Genomic DNA, 25,000 nt, shown 5'->3' with positions numbered 1-25,000 from the left:
CTTAGGAGGCCAGTGCCTTATCCATTAGGCCACTGGGGCATCTCAATCACCTTTACTCATCAGTTCTTCCACCAAACAGTTGCTTCCTATACAGAGCATAATGTGAGACATGCCATGTTGGCTTTGGGTAACACAATAATGGCCCCAAATGCAGTAGATATAGTGAGTTCAATTCAATTCAACTTTATTTATATAGCGCCAATTCACAACAAAGTCATCTCAGGGCACTTTACAGAATAAAGTCAAGATTATAAAGATATATAAAGAGAACCCAACAATTCCCCCTGGAGCAAGCCATAGGCAACAGTGGAGAGGAAAAACTCCCTTTAACGGAAGAAACCTCCAGCAGAACCAGGCTCAGGGTGGACGGCCATCTGCCTCGACCGGTTGGGGTGAGTGGAAAGGGGAGAGAGAAAAGAACAGAGCAACAAAAAGCAATAACAAAACATCGGGCAGATTGGTAGGACCAGTAGCTGCACGCTGGAAGACACACAGCTTCAAAGCCGGGGGACACCTGCAGAAAGGGACAGAGAGAGGGGGACAGAGGAGGACAAAGACAACTACGGGAGAGAACACACAGAGTTAATGACATACAGTGGTGAGAATTGCGGGGTGAGAGGAGAGATGGTCAAGAGGAGGAAAGGAGCTCAGTGCATTGGGGGGTGGGTCCCCCAGCAGTCTAAGCCTATGGCAGCATAACTATAACTAACTATATGCTTTATTAAAGAGGAAGGTTTTAAGCTTAGAATTAAAAGTAGAGAGGGTGTCTGCTTCCCAAATCTGAACTGGGAGCTGGTTCCACAGGAGAGGAGCTTGATAGCTAAAGGCTCTACCTCCCATTCTACTTTTGGAAATTCTGGGAACCACAAGTAGGCCTGCATTCTGAGAGCGAAGTGGTCTACTGGGATGATATGGTGCTATGAGGTCTTCTATATATGATGGAGCCTGACCATTCAGAGCTTTATATGTAAGAAGCAGGGTTTTAAATTCTATTCAAAATTTAATGGTAAGCCAATGGAGAGAAGCTAGTGAAGGTGAAATATGATCTGTCTTGCTAGTTCCAGTCAGCACTCTTGCTGCAGCATTTTGGATTAATTGCAGGCTCTTTAGGGAGTTACTGGGGCATCCTGAAAGTAGGGAATTACAGTAGTCCAACCTAGAAGTAACAAATGCATGGACCAGTTTTTCGGCATCACTTTGAGACAGTATGCTCCTAATTTTGGCAATGTTCCGTAGGTGGAAGAAGGCTGTCCTAGAGATTTGTTTTTATGTGACTTAAAGGACAGATCCTGATCAAAAATAACTCCAAGGTTCCTTGCAGTAGTACTGGAGGCCAGACTTATGCCATCTAGGGTAACAATATGGTTGGACATCATATCTCTGATATTTTTGGGCCCAAATACTATGACTTCAGTTTTGTCTGAGTTTAAAAGTAAAAAATTGTGGGACATCCAGGCCTTTATGTCCTGTAGGCATGCTTGAAGCTTTATTAACTGATTATTTTCATCTGGTTCCATAGATAAATATAGCTGGGTATCATCAGCATAACAGTGGAAATTTATGGAGTGTTTTCTAATAATGTTGCCTAAAGGAGACATATATAAAGTAAAAAGTATTGGTCCTAACACAGAGCCTTGTGGAACTCCATAGCTAACCTTTGTGTGCATGGAGGATTCATCATTAACATGAACAAATTGAAATCTATCAGACAGATAGGATTTAAACCAACCTAGTGCAGTTCCTGTAATTCCAATTTCATGTTCCAGTCTCTGTAATAAAATGTTATGATCAATGGTATCAAATGCGGCACTAAGATCTAACAGAACAAGTATAGAGATGAGTCCATTATCTGAGGCCATGAGAAGATCGTTGGTGACTTTTACCAGTGCTGTTTCTGTACTATGATGAACTCTAAATCCTGACTGAAACTCTTCATACAAATTATTCCTATGAAGGTGATCACATAATTGTTTTGCGACTACTTTTTCAATTATTTTAGAAATAAAGGGGAGATTAGATATTGGTCTGTAATTGGCTAAAACACCTGGGTCAAGACAGGGTTTTTTAAGTAATGGTTTAATTACAGCTACCTTATAGGCCTGTGGTACATAGCCTGTTTCTAAAGATAGATTGATGATATCTAATATGAACGTATCTATTAAGGGTAAAGCTTCCTTGAGCAGCTTAGTTGGAATAGGGTCTAGCAGACAGGTTGTTGGTTTAGATGAGGTAATAATTGAAGTTAGCTCAGAGAGATCTATGGGTAAAAAGCAGTCTAACAGGGAGTGGGGCCTTATCCATGATTCTAGCACTGCTGTACATGAAGATCTATCTGTAATTTTTGGGGGGAGGATCTGGTGAATACTTTCTCTAATAGCTACAATTTTATTCATAAAGAAGGTCATGAAGTCATTGCTGCTCAAAGTTAAGGGAATAGTAGGCTCAACAGAACTATGGCTCTTAGTCAGCCTGGCTACAGTGCTGAACAGAAACCGGGGGTTGTTCTTGTTTTCTTCTATTAATGATGAATAATATGCTGTTCTGGCATCACTGAGAGCTATTTTGTACGTTTTTAAACTATTTTTCCAGGCTAAATGAGATTCTTCTAACTTTCTGGAACGCCACTTCCTTTCTAACTTTCGTGTTTCCTGTTTTAAGTTGCGTGTTTGTGAAGTATACCATGGAGATCGCCTCTGCTGATTCACTGCCTTCTTTTTTAGAGGGGCAACACTATCGAGTATTGTACGTAGTGAGGCTGCAGAATTGTCAACAAGATAATCTACTTGTGCAGGAGTAACATTAAGGAGACTACTTCCCATTGTATTAACATATGGTGAAGCAAATGATGAAGAAATAATTTCTTTAAATTTGTTGACAGCTTTTTCACTTAAGCATCTGCTATAGTGGAATTTTTCCCTAACTGCTATATAGTCCGTTATTGTAAATTCAAATGTTATTAAAAAATGGTCAGACAGAAGAGAGTTGTGAGGACATATTGTTAAATTATCCGTTTCAATTCCATACGTAAGGACAAGGTCTAACGTGTGACTAAAACAGTGAGTGGGTTTATTTACATTTTGGGAAAAACCAATTGAATCTAATAATGAATTAAACGCAGTGCTCAGGCAGTTACTGTCAGCATCTACATGAATGTTAAAGTCACCCACTATAATGACTTTATCTGTACTAAGCACTAAATCAGCTAGAAAATCAGAAAATTCAATCAAAAACTCTGAATAAGGGACTGGAGGACGGTACATGATAACAAATAATAGTGGTTTTTGAGTTTTCCAGTTTGGGTGTGAAAGGCTAAGAGTAAGGCTCTCAAATGAGTTATAACTATGTTTAGGTCTAGGGTTTATTGATAAGCTACAATGGAAGATTGCTGCAACTCCTCCACCTCGGCCTGTGCTTCTAGGAACATGATAATTAATATGACTTGGGGGGGTTGACTCATTTAGACTGACATATTCTTCCTGCTGCAACCAAGTTTCAGTGAGACAAAATAAATCGAATTGATGATCGCTTATTAAGTCATTTACTAACAGAGATTTAGAAGAGAGAGATCTGATATTTAATATTCCACATTTAATAGTTTTGGGGTTTTGTTCTGTAAGAGGAGTAGTCTTAACTTTTATTAGGTTATTATGATTAACTCCTCTTGTTGTCATATTTACTTTATGTAATTTAGGTCGGGGAACAGACACAGTCTCTATAGGTATGTGGGAGTTGTGGGGGGGTGACGGTTGTAAGGACACTGCAGAGAGGTGTGTAGGACTGGATCTCTGCATCCTAGGCTCAACTCTGGATTGTCATACTTTTGGTTGTCTAATAAAACCAGCCATATTTCTGGATAAGAAAGCTGCACCATCTAAAGTAGGATGGATGCCATCTCTCCTAATCAGCCTAGGTTTTCCCCAAAAACGTTTCCAATTGTCTATGTAGCCCACATCGTTTGCTGGACACCACCTAGACAGCCAGCGGTTGAATGACGACATGCGGGTGTACATGTCGTCACTGGTCAGATTTGGCAGGGGACCAGAGAAAATTACGGAGTCCGACATTGTTTTTGCAAAGTTACACACCGATTCAACATTCATTTTAGTGACCTCCGATTTATGTAATCGGGCGTCATTAACTCCCACGTGAATAATAATATTACTGTATTTACGTTTATCCTTAGCCAGGAGTTTCAAATATGATTCAACGTCGCCCGCTCTGGCCCCAGGAAGACATTTGACTACGGCCGCTGGAGTCTCTAACTTCACGTTTCTGACTATGGAGCTGCCAATTACCAGAGTTGGTTTCTCAGCGGGTGTGTCGCTGAGTGGGGAAAATCGATTAGAAACATGAACCGACTGGTGGTGAACCTCGGGCGTCTGTTTAGCATTAGATCTCTTACGAACCGTCACCCAGCCGGACTGGCTTCCCGGCTGCTCGGGAACTGCCGGGGGACAGCTAGCAGGGGCTACGCTAGGTCGGCCCGCACCAGCTACCGGGGCCTGACTAGCGGAGTTGTTTTCCATGGTGCGGAGCCGTGCTTCCAATTCCGTGAGCCTCGCCTCCAAAGCTGCAAAAACCTTACACTTATTACATATACCATTATCACTAAAGGAGGCAGAGGAAAAACTGAACATGAGACACACCGAGCAAGTGAGAGAAGGAGAGACAGAGGGAGACAGAGAAGCCATTGCTAATGTTTAACTGCTAAGCTAGCGAAGCTAATATAAGTGAAATGTGGAATTTGTAAACTTTAGCTGGTTATGTTTTGCAAAAGCAGGTGCTTGTGCAATACGAGCGTATGTTACGACTAAGTATTAATTCTTGTGTGAAGAAATCACTTATTTAAGTAAAAATAACAGCTACAATTAATCAGTAAACAGTCTTTCGGTAGAAACCCAAGAGTGTGCAGAAACAGGAAGTGACGCAATACGCTTACCGCAAATCTGGATGGCGCACCGGAAACCAAGAACAGCAAACAGGTGCTGCTGCCAGAAAGAGCCTATGTATATGTACTTTCTGTATCTGATTCACTTTACTAAAAGGTTGTAAAGGCCCTAAGTCAGCTTATAAAACACAGTTAGCAGAGGATGGTTTCGATCCATCAACCTCTGGGTTATGGGCCCAGCACGCTTCCGCTGCACCACTCTGCTTTCAGCCACGCCAGATTGGACTCGAACCCTTTGGGTAATACAATAATGACAATAAAAGCAGTTAGTATAGTAAGATGGAGGAAAGCATTTGAAAGAGCAGAGAAAAGAATGTGAAATATACAAAAATTGCATTTCCAAGCTGATATGCATCTGGAATTGTACAGTAGGTGAATATGTACTTTCTGTATCTGGTTCACTTTACTAAAAGGTTGTAAAGGCCCTAAGTCAGCTTACAAAACACAGTTAGCAGAGGATGGTTTCGATCCATCGACCTCTGGGTTATGGGCCCAGCACGCTTCCGCTGCACCACTCTGCTTTGAACCACACCAGATTGGACTCGAACCCTTTGGGTAATACAATAATGACAATAAAAGCAGTTAGTATAGTAAGATGGAGGAAAGCATTTGAAAGAGCAGAGAAAAGAATGTGAAATATACAAAAATTGCATTCCCAAGCCGATATGCATCTGGAATTGTACAGTAGATGAATATGTACTGTCTGTATCTGGTTCATTTTACTAAGAAGTTGTAAAGGCCCTATATCACCTTACAAAACACAGTTAGCAGAGAATGGTTTCTATCCATCGACCTCTGGGTTATGGGCCCAGCACGCTTCCGCTGCGCCACTCTGCTGTCAACCACCCCAGATGGGACTCTAACCCTTTGGGTAACACAATAATGACAATAAAAGCAGTTAGTATAGTAAGATGGAGGAAAGAATGTGAAATATACAAAAATTGCATTCCCAAGCTCATATGCATCTGGAATTGTACAGTAGGTGAATATGTACTTTCTGTATCTGGTTCACTTTACTAAAAGGTTGTAAAGGCCCTAAGTCAGCTTACAAAACACAGTTAGCAGAGGACGGTTTCGATCCATCGACCTCTGGGTTATGGGCCCAGCACGCTTCCGCTGCGCCACTCTGCTTTGAACCACACCAGATTGGACTCGAACCCTTTGGGTAATACAACTGCTCATACTGAACCAAAACCCAAAACTTTCAAATGTGGATTATTGAATATCAGATCTCTCTCTTCTAAATCTTTGTTAGTAAATGACTTGATAAATGATCATCAAATTGGTTTATTTTGTCTCACTGAAACGTGGTTGCAGCAGGAAGAATATGTCAGTTTAAATGAGTCAACCCCCCAAAGTCATATTAATTATCATGTTCCTAGATGCACAGGCCGAGGTGGAGGAGTAGCAGCAATATTTCACTCTAGCTTGTCAGTAATTCCTAGACCTAAACATAGTTATACCTCATTTGAGAGTCTTACTCTTAGCCTTTCACACCCAAACTGGAAAACTCAAAAACCACTATTATTGGTTATCGTGTACCGTCCTCCAGTCCCTTATTCAGAGTTTTTGATTGAATTTTCTGATTTTCTATCTGATTTAGTGCTTAGTACAGATAAAGTCATTATAGTGGGTGACTTTAACATTCATGTAGATGCTGACAGTAACTGTCTGAGCACTGCGTTTAATTCATTATTAGATTCAATTGGTTTTTCCCAAAATGTAAATAAACCCACTCATTGTTTTAGTCACACGTTAGACCTTGTCCTTACATATGGCATTGAAACTGATAATTTAATAGTATTTCCTCATAATTCTCTTCTGTCTGACCATTTTCTAATAACATTTGAATTTACAATAACGGACTATACAGCAGTTAGGAAAAAATTCCACTACAGCAGATGTTTATCTGAAAATGCTGTGAATACATTTAAAGAAATTATTTCTTCATCTTTTTCACCACCATGTGTCAATACTATGGTGAGTAGCCATCTTACTCCTGTGCAAATTGATTATTTAGTTGACGATTCTGCCGCCTCACTGCGTAGGATACTAGATACAGTTGCCCCTTTGAAATAGAAGGCAGTGAATCAGAGGAGCCGACCTCCATGGTACAATTCACAAATGCACAGCTTAAAGCAGGCAACACGAAAGTTAGAGAGGAAGTGGCGTTCCACTAATTTAGAAGAATCCCGGTTAGCCTGGAAAAACAGTTTAAAAACATACAAAAAAGCTCTCCGTGATGCCAGAACAGCATATTATTCCGCATTAATAGAGGAAAACAAGAACAACCCCCGGTTTCTGTTCAGCACTGTAGCCAGGCTGACTAAGAGCCATAGTTCTGTTGAGCCTAGTATTCCCTTAACTTTGAGCAGCAATGACTTTATGACTTTCTTTACTAGTAAAATTGTAGCCATTAGGGAAAAGATTCACCAGATCCTCCCTACAAATATTACGGCTAGATCTTCATGTACAACAGCTATAGAATCCTCAATAAGGCCCCAATCCATCTTAGACTGCTTTTCACCCATAGATCTCACTGAGCTAAGTTCAACTACCGCCTCCTCAAAACTAACAACATGTCTTTTAGACCCTGTTCCAACCAAATTGCTTAAAGATGTTCTACCTTTAATAGACACTTTCATATTAGATTTGATTAACCTATCTTTAGAAACTGGCTATGTACCAAAGGCCTATAAAGTTGCTGTAATCAAACCATTACTTAAAAAACCTTGTCTTGATCCAGGGGATTTAGCCAACTATAGACCAATATCAAATCTCCCGTTTATTTCTAAAATCCTTGAAAAAGTAGTTGCAAAACAATTATGTGATCACCTTTACAGGAATAATTTGTATGAAGACTTTCAGTCAGGATTTAGAGCTCATCACAGTACAGAAACAGCACTGGTAAAAGTCTCCAATGATCTTCTCCTGGCTTCAGATAATGGACTTGTGTCTGTACTCGTCTTACTAGACCTTAGTGCCGCATTTGACACCATTGACCACAACATTTTATTACAGAGACTAGAACATGGATTTGGGATTAAAGGAACCACATTACATTGGTTTAAATCTTATCTGTCAGACAGATTCCAACTTGTTCATGTTAATGATGACTCTTCTTTATGCACCAAAGTCAGCTATGGAGTTCCACAGGGCTCTGTGTTAGGACCAATACTTTTTAATCTCTACATGTCACCTTTAGGCAAAATCATTAGGAAACATTCCATAAACTTCCACTGATATGCAGATGATACCCAGCTCTATTTATCTGTGAAACCAGAAGATACTAACCAATTAGTCAAATTTGAAGCATGTCTAAAAGACATAAAGAACTGGATGTCCTACAATTTCCTACTTCTAAATTCAGACAAAACTGAAATCATCCTCTTTGGGCCTAAAAACATGAGAAATATGCTGTCTAACAATATAGTTACTCTAGATGACATAACTTTGGCCTCTAGTACTACGGTGAGGAACCTTGGAGTTATCTTTGACCAAGATTTGGCGTTTACGTCACATAAAAGACAAATGTCTAGAACAGCCTTCTTCCACCTACGGAACATTGCTAAAATTAGAAGCATCCTGTCTCAAAGTGATGCCGAAAAACTGGTCCATGCATTTGTTACTTCTAGGTTGGACTACTGTAATTCCCTACTTCTGGGGTGTCCTAATAACTCTCTAAAAAGCCTTCAATTAATCCAAAATGCTGCAGCAAGAGTGCTGACTGGATTAGGAAAGAGAGATCATATTTCACCTTCACTAGCTTCTCTTCATTGGCTTCCCATAAAATCTAGAATAGAGTTCAAAACCCTCCTCCTTACATACAAAGCTCTTAATGGTCAAGCTCCATCATATTTAAAAGATCTCATAGTCCTGTATCGCCCAATTAGACCACTTCGATCCCAAAATACTGGCCTACTTGTGGTTCCCAGAGTTTGCAAAAGTAGAATGGGAGGCAGAGCCTTTAGCTATCAAGCTCCTCTCCTGTGGAACCAGCTTCCAATCCAAATTCGGGGAGCAGACACCCTCTCTACTTTTAAGACTAGGCTTAAAACTTTCCTTTTTGATAAAGCTTATAGTTAAAAATCCTCACTCAACGCCAGTGCCTTATCCATTAGGCCACTGGGGCATCTCAAACACCTTTACTCATCAGTTCTTCCACCAAACAGTTGCTTCCTAGACAGAGCATAATGTGAGACATGCCATGTTGGCTTTGGGTAACACAATAATGGCCCCAAATGCAGTAGATATAGTGAGTAGAAGGGAAATTTTTAAAAGTGCAAAGAGAAAGATGTGAAACACGTAGAAACTAGATTGCCATGCTGATATGAAACTGGCATTGTACCCCAGATTGGACTCGAACCCTTTGGGTAGCACAATAATGACAATAAAAGCAGTTAGTATAGTAAGATGGAGGAAAGCATTTGAAAGAGCAGAGAAAAGAATGTGAAATATACAATAATTGCATTCCCAAGCTGATATGCATCTGGAATTGTATAGTAGGTGAATATGTACTTTCTGTATCTGGTTCACTTTAGTAAGAGGTTGTAAAGGCCTTAAGTCAGCTTACAAAACACAGTTAGCAGAGGATGGTTTCGATCCATTGACCTCTGGGTTATGGGCCCAGCACGCTTCCGCTGCGCCACTCTGCTGTCAACCACCCCAGATGGTACTCGAACCCTTTGGGTAACACAATAATGACAATAAAAGCAGTTAGTATAGTAAGATGGAGGAAAGCATTTGAAAGAGCAGAGAAAAGAATGTGAAATATACAAAAATTGCATTCCCAAGCTGATATGTATCTGGAATTGTACAGTAGGTGAATATGTACTTTCTGTATCTGGTTCACTTTACTAAAAGGTTGTAAAGGCCCTAAGTCAGCTTACAAAGCACAGTTAGCAGAGGATGGTTTCGATCCATTGACCTCTGGGTTATGGGCACAGCACGCTTCCGCTGCGCCACTCTGCTGTCAACCACCCCAGATGGGACTCTAACCCTTTGGGTAACACAATAATGACAATAAAAGCAGTTAGTATAGTAAGATGGAGGAAAGCATTTGAAAGAGCAGAGAAAAGAATGTGAAATATACAAAAATTGCATTCCCAAGCTGATATGCATCTGGAATTGTACAGTAGATGAATATGTACTGTCTGTATCTGGTTCATTTTACTAAGACATTGTAAAGGCCTTAAATACCCTTACAAAACACAGTTAGCAGAGGATGGTTTCGATTCATCGCCCTCTGGGTTATGGGCCCAGCACGCTTCCGCTGCGCCACTCTGCTTTGAACCACACCAGATTTCACTCGAACCCTTTGGGTAATACAATAATGACAATAAAAGCAGTTAGTATAGTAAGATGGAGGAAAGCATTTGAAAGAGCAGAGAAAAGAATGTGAAATATACAAAAATTGCATTCCCAAGCTGATATGCATCTGGAATTGTACAGTAGGTGAATATGTACTTTCTGTATCTGGTTCACTTTACTAAAAAGTTGTAAAGGCCCTAAGTCAGCTTACAAAACACAGGTAGCAGAGGATGGTTTCGATCCATCGACCTCTGGGTTTTGGCCCAGCACGCTTCCGCTGCGCCACTCTGCTGTCAACCACCCCAGATGGGATTTGAACCCACAATCACTGGCTTAGGAGGCCAGTGCCTTATCCATTAGGCCACTGGGGCATCTCAAACACCTTTACTCATCAGTTCTTCCACCAAACAGTTGCTTCCTATACAGAGCATAATGTGAGACATGCCATGTTGGCTTTGGGTAACACAATAATGGCCCCAAATGCAGTAGATATAGTGAGTAGAAGGGAAATTTTTAAAAGTGCAAAGAAAAAGATGTGAAACACATAGAAACTAGTTTCCAATGCTGATATGAAACTGGCATTGTACCCCAGATTGGACTCGAACCCTTTGGGTAACACAATAATGTCAATAAAAGCAGTTAGTATAGTAAGATGGAGGAAAGCATTTGAAAGAGCAGAGAAAAGAATGTGAAATATACAAAAATTGCATTCCCAAGCTGATATGCATTTGGAATTGTACAGTAGGTGAATATGTACATTCTGTATCTGGTTCACTTTACTAAAAAGTTGTAAAGGCCCTAAGTCAGCTTACAAAACACAGTTAGCAGAGGATGGTTTCGATCCATCGACCTCTGGGTTATGGGCCCAGCACGCTTCCGCTGCGCCACTCTGCTTTGAACCACACCAGATTGGACTCGAACCCTTTGCGTAATACAACTGCTCATACTGAACCAAAACCCAAAACTTTTAAATGTGGATTATTAAACATCAGATCTCTCTCTTCTAAATCTTTGTTAGTAAATGACTTGATAAATGATCATCAAATTGGTTTATTTTGTCTCACTGAAACGTGGTTGCAGCAGGAAGAATATGTCAGTTTAAATGAGTCAACCCCCCAAAGTCATATTAATTATCATGTTCCTAGATGCACAGGCCGAGGTGGAGGAGTAGCAGCAATATTTCACTCTAGCTTATCAATAATTCCTAGACCTAAACATAGTTATACCTCATTTGAGAGTCTTACTCTTAGCCTTTCACACCCAAACTGGAAAACTCAAAAACCACTATTATTGGTTATCGTGTACCGTCCTCCAGTCCCTTATTCAGAGTTTTTGATTGAATTTTCTGATTTTCTATCTGATTTAGTGCTTAGTACAGATAAAGTCATTATAGTGGGTGACTTTAACATTCATGTAGATGCTGACAGTAACTGTCTGAGCACTGCGTTTAATTCATTATTAGATTCAATTGGTTTTTCCCAAAATGTAAATAAACCCACTCATTGTTTTAGTCACACGTTAGACCTTGTCCTTACATATGGCATTGAAACTGATAATTTAATAGTATTTCCTCATAATTCTCTTCTGTCTGACCATTTTCTAATAACATTTGAATTTACAATAACGGACTATACAGCAGTTAGGAAAAAATTCCACTACAGCAGATGTTTATCTGAAAATGCTGTGAATACATTTAAAGAAATTATTTCTTCATCTTTTTCACCACCATGTGTCAATACTATGGTGAGTAGCCATCTTACTCCTGTGCAAATTGATTATTTAGTTGACGATTCTGCCGCCTCACTGCGTAGGATACTAGATACAGTTGCCCCTTTGAAATAGAAGGCAGTGAATCAGAGGAGCCGACCTCCATGGTACAATTCACAAATGCACAGCTTAAAGCAGGCAACACGAAAGTTAGAGAGGAAGTGGCGTTCCACTAATTTAGAAGAATCCCGGTTAGCCTGGAAAAACAGTTTAAAAACATACAAAAAAGCTCTCCGTGATGCCAGAACAGCATATTATTCCGCATTAATAGAGGAAAACAAGAACAACCCCCGGTTTCTGTTCAGCACTGTAGCCAGGCTGACTAAGAGCCATAGTTCTGTTGAGCCTAGTATTCCCTTAACTTTGAGCAGCAATGACTTTATGACTTTCTTTACTAGTAAAATTGTAGCCATTAGGGAAAAGATTCACCAGATCCTCCCTACAAATATTACGGCTAGATCTTCATGTACAACAGCTATAGAATCCTCAATAAGGCCCCAATCCATCTTAGACTGCTTTTCACCCATAGATCTCACTGAGCTAAGTTCAACTACCGCCTCCTCAAAACTAACAACATGTCTTTTAGACCCGTTTTCCAACCAAATTGCTTAAAGATGTTCTACCTTTAATAGACACTTTCATATTAGATTTGATTAACCTATCTTTAGAAACTGGCTATGTACCAAAGGCCTATAAAGTTGCTGTAATCAAACCATTACTTAAAAAACCTTGTCTTGATCCAGGGGATTTAGCCAACTATAGACCAATATCAAATCTCCCGTTTATTTCTAAAATCCTTGAAAAAGTAGTTGCAAAACAATTATGTGATCACCTTTACAGGAATAATTTGTATGAAGACTTTCAGTCAGGATTTAGAGCTCATCACAGTACAGAAACAGCACTGGTAAAAGTCTCCAATGATCTTCTCCTGGCTTCAGATAATGGACTTGTGTCTGTACTCGTCTTACTAGACCTTAGTGCCGCATTTGACACCATTGACCACAACATTTTATTACAGAGACTAGAACATGGATTTGGGATTAAAGGAACCACATTACATTGGTTTAAATCTTATCTGTCAGACAGATTCCAACTTGTTCATGTTAATGATGACTCTTCTTTATGCACCAAAGTCAGCTATGGAGTTCCACAGGGCTCTGTGTTAGGACCAATACTTTTTAATCTCTACATGTCACCTTTAGGCAAAATCATTAGGAAACATTCCATAAACTTCCACTGATATGCAGATGATACCCAGCTCTATTTATCTGTGAAACCAGAAGATACTAACCAATTAGTCAAATTTGAAGCATGTCTAAAAGACATAAAGAACTGGATGTCCTACAATTTCCTACTTCTAAATTCAGACAAAACTGAAATCATCCTCTTTGGGCCTAAAAACATGAGAAATATGCTGTCTAACAATATAGTTACTCTAGATGACATAACTTTGGCCTCTAGTACTACGGTGAGGAACCTTGGAGTTATCTTTGACCAAGATTTGGCGTTTACGTCACATAAAAGACAAATGTCTAGAACAGCCTTCTTCCACCTACGGAACATTGCTAAAATTAGAAGCATCCTGTCTCAAAGTGATGCCGAAAAACTGGTCCATGCATTTGTTACTTCTAGGTTGGACTACTGTAATTGCCTACTTCTGGGGTGTCCTAATAACTCTCTAAAAAGCCTTCAATTAATCCAAAATGCTGCAGCAAGAGTGCTGACTGGATTAGGAAAGAGAGATCATATTTCACCTTCACTAGCTTCTCTTCATTGGCTTCCCATAAAATCTAGAATAGAGTTCAAAACCCTCCTCCTTACATACAAAGCTCTTAATGGTCAAGCTCCATCATATTTAAAAGATCTCATAGTCCTGTATCGCCCAATTAGACCACTTCGATCCCAAAATACTGGCCTACTTGTGGTTCCCAGAGTTTGCAAAAGTAGAATGGGAGGCAGAGCCTTTAGCTATCAAGCTCCTCTCCTGTGGAACCAGCTTCCAATCCAAATTCGGGGAGCAGACACCCTCTCTACTTTTAAGACTAGGCTTAAAACTTTCCTTTTTGATAAAGCTTATAGTTAAAAATCCTCACTCAACGCCAGTGCCTTATCCATTAAGCCACTGGGGCATCTCAAACACCTTTACTCATCAGTTCTTCCACCAAACAGTTGCTTCCTAGACAGAGCATAATGTGAGACATGCCATGTTGGCTTTGGGTAACACAATAATGGCCCCAAATGCAGTAGATATAGTGAGTAGAAGGGAAATTTTTAAAAGTGCAAAGAAAAAGATGTGAAACACGTAGAAACTAGATTGCCATGCTGATATGAAACTGGCATTGTACCCCAGATTGGACTCGAACCCTTTGGGTAGCACAATAATGACAATAAAAGCAGTTAGTATAGTAAGATGGAGGAAAGCATTTGAAAGAGCAGAGAAAAGAATGTGAAATATACAATAATTGCATTCCCAAGCTGATATGCATCTGGAATTGTATAGTAGGTGAATATGTACTTTCTGTATCTGGTTCACTTTACTAAGAGGTTGTAAAGGCCTTAAGTCAGCTTACAAAACACAGTTAGCAGAGGATGGTTTCGATCCATCGACCTCTGGGTTATGGGCCCAGCACGCTTCCGCTGCGCCACTCTGCTGTCAACCACCCCAGATGGTACTCGAACCCTTTGGGTAACACAATAATGACAATAAAAGCAGTTAGTATAGTAAGATGGAGGAAAGCATTTGAAAGAGCAGAGAAAAGAATGTGAAATATACAAAAATTGCATTCCCAAGCTGATATGTATCTGGAATTGTACAGTAGGTGAATATGTACTTTCTGTATCTGGTTCACTTTACTAAAAGGTTGTAAAGGCCCTAAGTCAGCTTACAAAGCACAGTTAGCAGAGGATGGTTTCGATCCATCGACCTCTGGGTTATGGGCCCAGCACGCTTCCGCTGCGCCACTCTGCTGTCAACCACCCCAGATGGGACTCTAACCCTTTGGGTAACACAATAATGACAATAAAAGCAGTTAGTATAGTAAGATGGAGGAAAGCATTTGAAAGAGCAGAGAAAAGAATGTGAAATATACAAAAATTGCATTCCCAAGCTGATATGCATCTGGAATTGTACAGTAGATGAATATGTACTGTCTGTATCTGGTTCATTTTACTAAGACATTGTAAAGGCCTTAAATACCCTTACAAAACACAGTTAGCAGAGGATGGTTTCGATTCATCGCCCTCTGGGTTATGGGCCCAGCACGCTTCCGCTGCGCCACTCTGCTTTGAACCACACCAGATTTCACTCGAACCCTTTGGGTAATACAATAATGACAATAAAAGCAGTTAGTATAGTAAGATGGAGGAAAGCATTTGAAAGAGCAGAGAAAAGAATGTGAAATATACAAAAATTGCATTCCCAAGCTGATATGCATCTGGAATTGTACAGTAGGTGAATATGTACTTTCTGTATCTGGTTCACTTTACTAAAAAGTTGTAAAGGCCCTAAGTCAGCTTACAAAACACAGGTAGCAGAGGATGGTTTCGATCCATCGACCTCTGGGTTATGGGCCCAGCACGCTTCTGCTGCGCCACTCTGCTGTCAACCACCCCAGATGGGATTTGAACCCACAATCACTGGCTTAGGAGGCCAGTGCCTTATCCATTAGGCCACTGGGGCATCTCAAACACCTTTACTCATCAGTTCTTCCACCAAACAGTTGCTTCCTATACAGAGCATAATGTGAGACATGCCATGTTGGCTTTGGGTAACACAATAATGGCCCCAAATGCAGTAGATATAGTGAGTAGAAGGGAAATTTTTAAAAGTGCAAAGAAAAAGATGTGAAACACGTAGAAACTAGATTGCCATGCTGATATAAAACTGGCATTGTACCCCAGATTGGACTCGAACCCTTTGGGTAGCACAATAATGACAATAAAAGCAGTTAGTATAGTAAGATGGAGGAAAGCATTTGAAAGAGCAGAGAAAAGAATGTGAAATATACAATAATTGCATTCCCAAGTTGATATGCATCTGGAATTGTATAGTAGGTGAATATTTACTTTCTGTATCTGGTTCACTTTACTAAAAAGTTGTAAAGGCCCTAAGTCAGCTTACAAAACACAGTTAGCAGAGGATGGTTTCGATCCATCGACCTCTGGGTTATGGGCCCAGCACGCTTCCGCTGCGCCACTCTGCTGTCAACCACCCCAGATGGTACTCGAACCCTTTGGGTAACACAATAATGACAATAAAAGCAGTTAGTATAGTAAGATGGAGGAAAGCATTTGAAAGAGCAGAGAAAAGAATGTGAAATATACAAAAATTGCATTCCCAAGCTGATATGTATCTGGAATTGTACAGTAGGTGAATATGTACTTTCTGTATCTGGTTCACTTTACTAAAAGGTTGTAAAGGCCCTAAGTCAGCTTACAAAGCACAGTTAGCAGAGGATGGTTTCGATCCATCGACCTCTGGGTTATGGGCCCAGCACGCTTCCGCTGCGCCACTCTGCTGTCAACCACCCCAGATGGGACTCTAACCCTTTGGGTAACACAATAATGACAATAAAAGCAGTTAGTATAGTAAGATGGAGGAAAGCATTTGAAAGAGCAGAGAAAAGAATGTGAAATATACAAAAATTGCATTCCCAAGCTGATATGCATCTGGAATTGTACAGTAGATGAATATGTACTGTCTGTATCTGGTTCATTTTACTAAGACATTGTAAAGGCCTTAAATACCCTTACAAAACACAGTTAGCAGAGGATGGTTTCGATTCATCGCCCTCTGGGTTATGGGCCCAGCACGCTTCCGCTGCGCCACTCTGCTTTGAACCACACCAGATTTCACTCGAACCCTTTGGGTAATACAATAATGACAATAAAAGCAGTTAGTATAGTAAGATGGAGGAAAGCATTTGAAAGAGCAGAGAAAAGAATGTGAAATATACAAAAATTGCATTCCCAAGCTGATATGCATCTGGAATTGTACAGTAGGTGAATATGTACTTTCTGTATCTGGTTCACTTTACTAAAAAGTTGTAAAGGCCCTAAGTCAGCTTACAAAACACAGGTAGCAGAGGATGGTTTCGATCCATCGACCTCTGGGTTATGGGCCCAGCACGCTTCTGCTGCGCCACTCTGCTGTCAACCACCCCAGATGGGATTTGAACCCACAATCACTGGCTTAGGAGGCCAGTGCCTTATCCATTAGGCCACTGGGGCATCTCAAACACCTTTACTCATCAGTTCTTCCACCAAACAGTTGCTTCCTATACAGAGCATAATGTGAGACATGCCATGTTGGCTTTGGGTAACACAATAATGGCCCCAAATGCAGTAGATATAGTGAGTAGAAGGGAAATTTTTAAAAGTGCAAAGAAAAAGATGTGAAACACGTAGAAACTAGATTGCCATGCTGATATAAAACTGGCATTGTACCCCAGATTGGACTCGAACCCTTTGGGTAGCACAATAATGACAATAAAAGCAGTTAGTATAGTAAGATGGAGGAAAGCATTTGAAAGAGCAGAGAAAAGAATGTGAAATATACAATAATTGCATTCCCAAGTTGATATGCATCTGGAATTGTATAGTAGGTGAATATTTACTTTCTGTATCTGGTTCACTTTACTAAAAAGTTGTAAAGGCCCTAAGTCAGCTTACAAAACACAGTTAGCAGAGGATGGTTTCGATCCATCGACCTCTGGGTTATGGGCCCAGCACGCTTCCGCTGCTCCACTCTGCTGTCAACCACCCCGGATGGGACTCGAACCCTTTGGGTAACACAATAATGACAATAAAAGCAGTTAGTATAGTAAGATGGAGGAAAGCATTTGAAAGAGCAGAGAAAAGAATTTGAAATATACAAAAATTGCATTCCCAAGCTGATATGCATCTGGAATTGTACAGTAGATGAATATGTACTGTCTGTATCTGGTTCATTTTACTAAGACGTTGTAAAGGCCCTAAATCACTTTACAAAACACAGTTAGCAGAGGATGGATTCGATCCATCGACCTCTGGGTTATTGGCCCAGCACGCTTCTGCTGCGCCACTCTGCTTTCAACCACGCCAGATTGGACTCGCACCCTTTGGGTAACACAATAATGACAATAAAAGCAGTTAGTATAGTAAGATTGAGGAAAGCAGTTGAAAGAGCAGAGAAAAGAATGTGAAATATACAAAAATTGCATTCCCAAGCTGATATGCATCTGGAATTGTACAGTAGGTGAATATGTACATTCTGTATCTGGATCACTTTACTAAAAAGTTGTAAAGGCCCTAAGTCAGCTTACAAAACACAGTTAGCAGAGGATGGATTAGATCCATTGACCTCTGGGTTATGGGCCCAGCACGCTTCCGCTGCGCCACTCTGCTGTCAACCACCCCAGATGGGACTTGAACCCACAATCCCTGGCTTAGGAGGCTAGTGCCTTATCCATTAGGCCACTGGGGCCTCTCAAACACCTTTACTCATCAGTTCTTCCACCAAACAGTTGCTTCCTAGACAGAGCATAATGTGAGACATGCCATGTTGGCTTTGGGTAACACAATAATGGCCCCAAATGCAGTAGATATAGTGAGTAGAAGGGAAATTTTTAAAAGTGCAAAGAAAAAGATGTGAAACACGTAGAAACTAGATTGCCATGCTGATATGAAACTGGCATTGTACCCCAGATTGGACTCGAACCCTTTGGGTAGACCAATAATGACAATAAAAGCAGTTAGTATAGTAAGATGGAGGAAAGCATTTGAAAGAGCAGAGAAAAGAATGTGAAATATACAATAATTGCATTCCCAAGCTCATATGCATCTGGAATTGTACAGTAGGTGAATATGTACTTTCTGTATCTGGTTCACTTTACTAAAAGGTTGTAAAGGCCCTAAGTCAGCTTACAAAACACAGTTAGCAGAGGATGGTTTCGATCCATCGACCTCTGGGTTATGGGCCCAGCACGCTTCCGCTGCGCCACTCTGCTTTGAACCACACCAGATTGGACTCGAACCCTTTGGGTAATACAACTGCTCATACTGAACCAAAACCCAAAACTTTCAAATGTGGATTATTAAATATCAGATCTCTCTCTTCTAAATCTTTGTTAGTAAATGACTTGATAAATGATCATCAAATTGGTTTATTTTGTCTCACTGAAACGTGGTTGCAGCAGGAAGAATATGTCAGTTTAAATGAGTCAACCCCCCAAAGTCATATTAATTATCATGTTCCTAGATGCACAGGCCGAGGTGGAGGAGTAGCAGCAATATTTCACTCTAGCTTATCAATAATTCCTAGACCTAAACATAGTTATACCTCATTTGAGAGTCTTACTCTTAGCCTTTCACACCCAAACTGGAAAACTCAAAAACCACTATTATTTGTTATCGTGTACCGTCCTCCAGTCCCTTATTCAGAGTTTTTGATTGAATTTTCTGATTTTCTATCTGATTTAGTGCTTAGTACAGATAAAGTCATTATAGTGGGTGACTTTAACATTCATGTAGATGCTGACAGTAACTGTCTGAGCACTGCGTTTAATTCATTATTAGATTCAATTGGTTTTTCCCAAAATGTAAATAAACCCACTCATTGTTTTAGTCACACGTTAGACCTTGTCCTTACATATGGCATTGAAACTGATAATTTAATAGTATTTCCTCATAATTCTCTTCTGTCTGACCATTTTCTAATAACATTTGAATTTACAATAACGGACTATACAGCAGTTAGGAAAAAATTCCACTACAGCAGATGTTTATCTGAAAATGCTGTGAATACATTTAAAGAAATTATTTCTTCATCTTTTTCACCACCATGTGTCAATACTATGGTGAGTAGCCATCTTACTCCTGTGCAAATTGATTATTTAGTTGACGATTCTGCCGCCTCACTGCATACTAGATACAGTTGCCCCTTTGAAATAGAAGGCAGTGAATCAGAGGAGCCGACCTCCATGGTACAATTCACAAATGCACAGCTTAAAGCAGACAACACGAAAGTTAGAGAGGAAGTGGCGTTCCACTAATTTAGAAGAATCCCGGTTAGCCTGGAAAAACAGTTTAAAAACATACAAAAAAGCTCTCCGTGATGCCAGAACAGCATATTATTCCGCATTAATAGAGGAAAACAAGAACAACCCCCGGTTTCTGTTCAGCACTGTAGCCAGGCTGACTAAGAGCCATAGTTCTGTTGAGCCTAGTATTCCCTTAACTTTGAGCAGCAATGACTTTATGACTTTCTTTACTAGTAAAATTGTAGCCATTAGGGAAAAGATTCACCAGATCCTCCCTACAAATATTACGGCTAGATCTTCATGTACAACAGCTATAGAATCCTCAATAAGGCCCCAATCCATCTTAGACTGCTTTTCACCCATAGATCTCACTGAGCTAAGTTCAACTACCGCCTCCTCAAAACTAACAACATGTCTTTTAGACCCGTTTTCCAACCAAATTGCTTAAAGATGTTCTACCTTTAATAGACACTTTCATATTAGATTTGATTAACCTATCTTTAGAAACTGGCTATGTACCAAAGGCCTATAAAGTTGCTGTAATCAAACCATTACTTAAAAAACCTTGTCTTGATCCAGGTGATTTAGCCAACTATAGACCAATATCAAATCTCCCGTTTATTTCTAAAATCCTTGAAAAAGTAGTTGCAAAACAATTATGTGATCACCTTTACAGGAATAATTTGTATGAAGACTTTCAGTCAGGATTTAGAGCTCATCACAGTACAGAAACAGCACTGGTAAAAGTCTCCAATGATCTTCTCCTGGCTTCAGATAATGGACTTGTGTCTGTACTCGTCTTACTAGACCTTAGTGCCGCATTTGACACCATTGACCACAACATTTTATTACAGAGACTAGAACATGGATTTGGGATTAAAGGAACCACATTACATTGGTTTAAATCTTATCTGTCAGACAGATTCCAACTTGTTCATGTTAATGATGACTCTTCTTTATGCACCAAAGTCAGCTATGGAGTTCCACAGGGCTCTGTGTTAGGACCAATACTTTTTAATCTCTACATGTCACCTTTAGGCAAAATCATTAGGAAACATTCCATAAACTTCCACTGATATGCAGATGATACCCAGCTCTATTTATCTGTGAAACCAGAAGATACTAACCAATTAGTCAAATTTGAAGCATGTCTAAAAGACATAAAGAACTGGATGTCCTACAATTTCCTACTTCTAAATTCAGACAAAACTGAAATCATCCTCTTTGGGCCTAAAAACATGAGAAATATGCTGTCTAACAATATAGTTACTCTAGATGACATAACTTTGGCCTCTAGTACTACGGTGAGGAACCTTGGAGTTATCTTTGACCAAGATTTGGCGTTTACGTCACATAAAAGACAAATGTCTAGAACAGCCTTCTTCCACCTACGGAACATTGCTAAAATTAGAAGCATCCTGTCTCAAAGTGATGCCGAAAAACTGGTCCATGCATTTGTTACTTCTAGGTTGGACTACTGTAATTCCCTACTTCTGGGGTGTCCTAATAACTCTCTAAAAAGCCTTCAATTAATCCAAAATGCTGCAGCAAGAGTGCTGACTGGATTAGGAAAGAGAGATCATATTTCACCTTCACTAGCTTCTCTTCATTGGCTTCCCATAAAATCTAGAATAGAGTTCAAAACCCTCCTCCTTACATACAAAGCTCTTAATGGTCAAGCTCCATCATATTTAAAAGATCTCATAGTCCTGTATCGCCCAATTAGACCACTTCGATCCCAAAATACTGGCCTATTTGTGGTTCCCAGAGTTTGCAAAAGTAGAATGGGAGGCAGAGCCTTTAGCTATCAAGCTCCTCTCCTGTGGAACCAGCTTCCAATCCAAATTCGGGGAGCAGACACCCTCTCTACTTTTAAGACTAGGCTTAAAACTTTCCTTTTTGATAAAGCTTATAGTTAAAAATCCTCACTCAACGCCAGTGCCTTATCCATTAGGCCACTGGGGCATCTCAAACACCTTTACTCATCAGTTCTTCCACCAAACAGTTGCTTCCTAGACAGAGCATAATGTGAGACATGCCATGTTGGCTTTGGGTAACACAATAATGGCCCCAAATGCAGTAGATATAGTGAGTAGAAGGGAAAAGATGTGAAATACGTAGAAACTAGATTGCCATGCTGAGATGAAACTGGCATTGTACACCAGATTGGACTCGAACCCTTTGGGTAACACAATAATGACAATAAAAGCAGTTAGTATTGTAAGATTGAGGAAAGCATTTGAAAGAGCAGAGAAAAGAATGTGAAATATACAAAAATTGCATTCCCAAGCTGATATGCATCTGGAATTGTACAGTAGGTGAATATGTACATTCTGTATCTGGATCACTTTACTAAAAAGTTGTAAAGGCCCTAAGTCAGCTTACAAAACGCAGTTAGCAGAGGATGGTTTAGATGCATTGACCTCTGGGTTATGGGCCCAGCACGCTTCTGCTGCGCCACTCTGCTTTCAACCAAGCCAGATTGGACTCGAACCCTTTGGGTAACACAATAATGACAATAAAAGCAGTTAGTATTGTAAGATTGAGGAAAGCATTTGAAAGAGCAGAGAAAAGAATGTGAAATATACAAAAATTGCATTCCCAAGCTGATATGCATCTGGAATTGTACAGTAGGTGAATATGTACATTCTGTATCTGGATCACTTTACTAAAAAGTTGTAAAGGCCCTAAGTCAGCTTACAAAACGCAGTTAGCAGAGGATGGTTTAGATGCATTGACCTCTGGGTTATGGGCCCAGCACGCTTCCGTTGCGCCACTCTGCTATCAACCACCCCAGATGGGACTATGAACCCACAATCCCTGGCTTAGAAGGCCAGTGCCTTATCCATTAGGCCACTGGGGCATCTCAAACACCTTTACTCATCAGTTCTTCCACCAAACAGTTGCTTCCTAGACAGAGCATAATGTGAGACATGCCATGTTGGCTTTGGGTAACACAATAATGGCCCCAAATGCAGTAGATATAGTGAGTAGAAGGGAAATTTTTAAAAGTGCAAAGAAAAAGATGTGAAACACGTAGAAACTAGATTGCCATGCTGATATAAAACTGGCATTGTACCCCAGATTGGACTCGAACCCTTTGGGTAGCACAATAATGACAATAAAAGCAGTTAGTATAGTAAGATTGAGGAAAGCATTTGAAAGAGCAGAGAAAAGAATGTGAAATATACAATAATTGCATTCCCAAGTTGATATGCATCTGGAATTGTATAGTAGGTGAATATTTACTTTCTGTATCTGGTTCACTTTACTAAAAAGTTGTAAAGGCCCTAAGTCAGCTTACAAATCACAGTTAGCAGAGGATGGTTTTGATCCATCGACCTCTGGGTTATGGGCCCAGCACGCTTCCGCTGCTCCACTCTGCTGTCAACCACCCCGGATGGGACTCGAACCCTTTGGGTAACACAATAATGACAATAAAAGTAGTTAGTATAGTAAGATGGAGGAAAGCATTTGAAAGAGCAGAGAAAAGAATTTGAAATATACAAAAATTGCATTCCCAAGCTGATATGCATCTGGAATTGTACAGTAGATGAATATGTACTGTCTGTATCTGGTTCATTTTACTAAGACGTTGTAAAGGCCCTAAATCACTTTACAAAACACAGTTAGCAGAGGATGGATTCGATCCATCGACCTCTGGGTTATGGGCCCAGCACGCTTCTGCTGCGCCACTCTGCTTTCAACCACGCCAGATTGGACTCGCACCCTTTGGGTAACACAATAATGACAATAAAAGCAGTTAGTATAGTAAGATTGAGGAAAGCAGTTGAAAGAGCAGAGAAAAGAATGTGAAATATACAAAAATTGCATTCCCAAGCTGATATGCATCTGGAATTGTACAGTAGGTGAATATGTACATTCTGTATCTGGATCACTTTACTAAAAAGTTGTAAAGGCCCTAAGTCAGCTTACAAAACACAGTTAGCAGAGGATGGTTTAGATCCATTGACCTCTGGGTTATGGGCCCAGCACGCTTCCGCTGCGCCACTCTGCTGTCAACCACCCCAGATGGGACTTGAACCCACAATCCCTGGCTTAGGAGGCCAGTGCCTTATCCATTAGGCCACTGGGGCATCTCAAACACCTTTACTCATCAGTTCTTCCACCAAACAGTTGCTTCCTAGACAGAGCATAATGTGAGACATGCCATGTTGGCTTTGGGTAACACAATAATGGCCCCAAATACAGTAGATATAGTGAGTTCAATTCAATTCAACTTTATTTATATAGTGCCAATTCACAACAAAGTCATCTCAGGGCACTTTAGAGAATAAAGTCAAGATTATACAGATATATAAAGAGAACCCAACAATTCCCCTTGGAGCAAGCCATAGGCAACAGTGGAGAGGAAAAACTCCCTTTAACGGAAGAAACCTCCAGCAGAACCAGGTTCAGCGTGGAAGGCCATCTGCCTCGACCGGTAGGGGTGAGTGGAAAGGGGAGAGGGAAAAGAACAGAGCAACAAAAAGCAACAACAAAACATTGGGCAGATTGGTAGGACCAGTAGCTTCACGCTGGAAGACACACAGCTTCAAAGCCGGGGGACACCTGCAGAAAGGGACAGAGAGAAGGGGACAGAGGAGGACAAAGACAACTACGGGAGAGAACACACAGAGTTCATGACAAACAGTGGTGACAATTGCGGGATGAGAGGAGAGGAGAAATGGTCAAGAGGAGGAAAGGAGCTCAGTGCATTGGGGGGTGGGTCCCCCAGCAGTCTAAGCCTATGGTAGCATAACTATAACTAACTATATGCTTTATTAAAAAGGAAGGTTTTAAGCCTAGACTTAAAAGTAGAGAGGCTGTCTGCTTCCCGAATCTGAACTGGGAGCTGGTTCCACAAGAGAGGAGCTTGATAGCTAAAGGCTCTACCTCCCATTCTACTTTTGGAAATTCTGGGAACCACAAGTAGGCCTGCATTCTGAGAGCGAAG

At 40.4% G+C, this 25,000-nt stretch overlaps 6 non-coding genes across 6 annotated transcripts in view; all 6 read right to left on the bottom strand.

Annotated features, from left to right (window-relative positions):
• The window catches only part of trnar-ccu (transfer RNA arginine (anticodon CCU)), a 73-nt gene extending 34 nt beyond the window's left edge, over positions 1 to 39 (bottom strand). Inside the window, exon 1 of the tRNA in view lies at positions 1 to 39. This exon is cut by the window's left edge and continues 34 nt beyond it. This is a non-coding gene — a tRNA (tRNA-Arg).
• A 10,517-nt stretch (positions 40 to 10,556) lies between these two features.
• On the bottom strand, positions 10,557 to 10,629 carry trnar-ccu (transfer RNA arginine (anticodon CCU)). Its single transcript has one exon. It is a non-coding gene; the product is annotated as a tRNA-Arg (tRNA).
• Positions 10,630 to 15,631: 5,002 nt separating this feature from the next.
• On the bottom strand, positions 15,632 to 15,704 carry trnar-ccu (transfer RNA arginine (anticodon CCU)). The gene has a single exon. It is a non-coding gene; the product is annotated as a tRNA-Arg (tRNA).
• Positions 15,705 to 17,181: 1,477 nt separating this feature from the next.
• trnar-ccu (transfer RNA arginine (anticodon CCU)) lies at positions 17,182 to 17,254 on the bottom strand. The gene has a single exon. It is a non-coding gene; the product is annotated as a tRNA-Arg (tRNA).
• A 5,578-nt stretch (positions 17,255 to 22,832) lies between these two features.
• trnar-ucu (transfer RNA arginine (anticodon UCU)) lies at positions 22,833 to 22,906 on the bottom strand. Its single transcript has one exon. It is a non-coding gene; the product is annotated as a tRNA-Arg (tRNA).
• A 1,161-nt stretch (positions 22,907 to 24,067) lies between these two features.
• On the bottom strand, positions 24,068 to 24,140 carry trnar-ccu (transfer RNA arginine (anticodon CCU)). Its single transcript has one exon. It is a non-coding gene; the product is annotated as a tRNA-Arg (tRNA).
• Positions 24,141 to 25,000: the final 860 nt, after the last annotated feature.

The sequence above is a fragment of the Channa argus genome, unplaced genomic scaffold (assembly GCF_033026475.1).
Source record: "Channa argus isolate prfri unplaced genomic scaffold, Channa argus male v1.0 Contig053, whole genome shotgun sequence".
NCBI lineage: Eukaryota > Metazoa > Chordata > Actinopteri > Anabantiformes > Channidae > Channa > Channa argus.
This window is presented reverse-complemented; position numbering and strand designations above follow the sequence as displayed.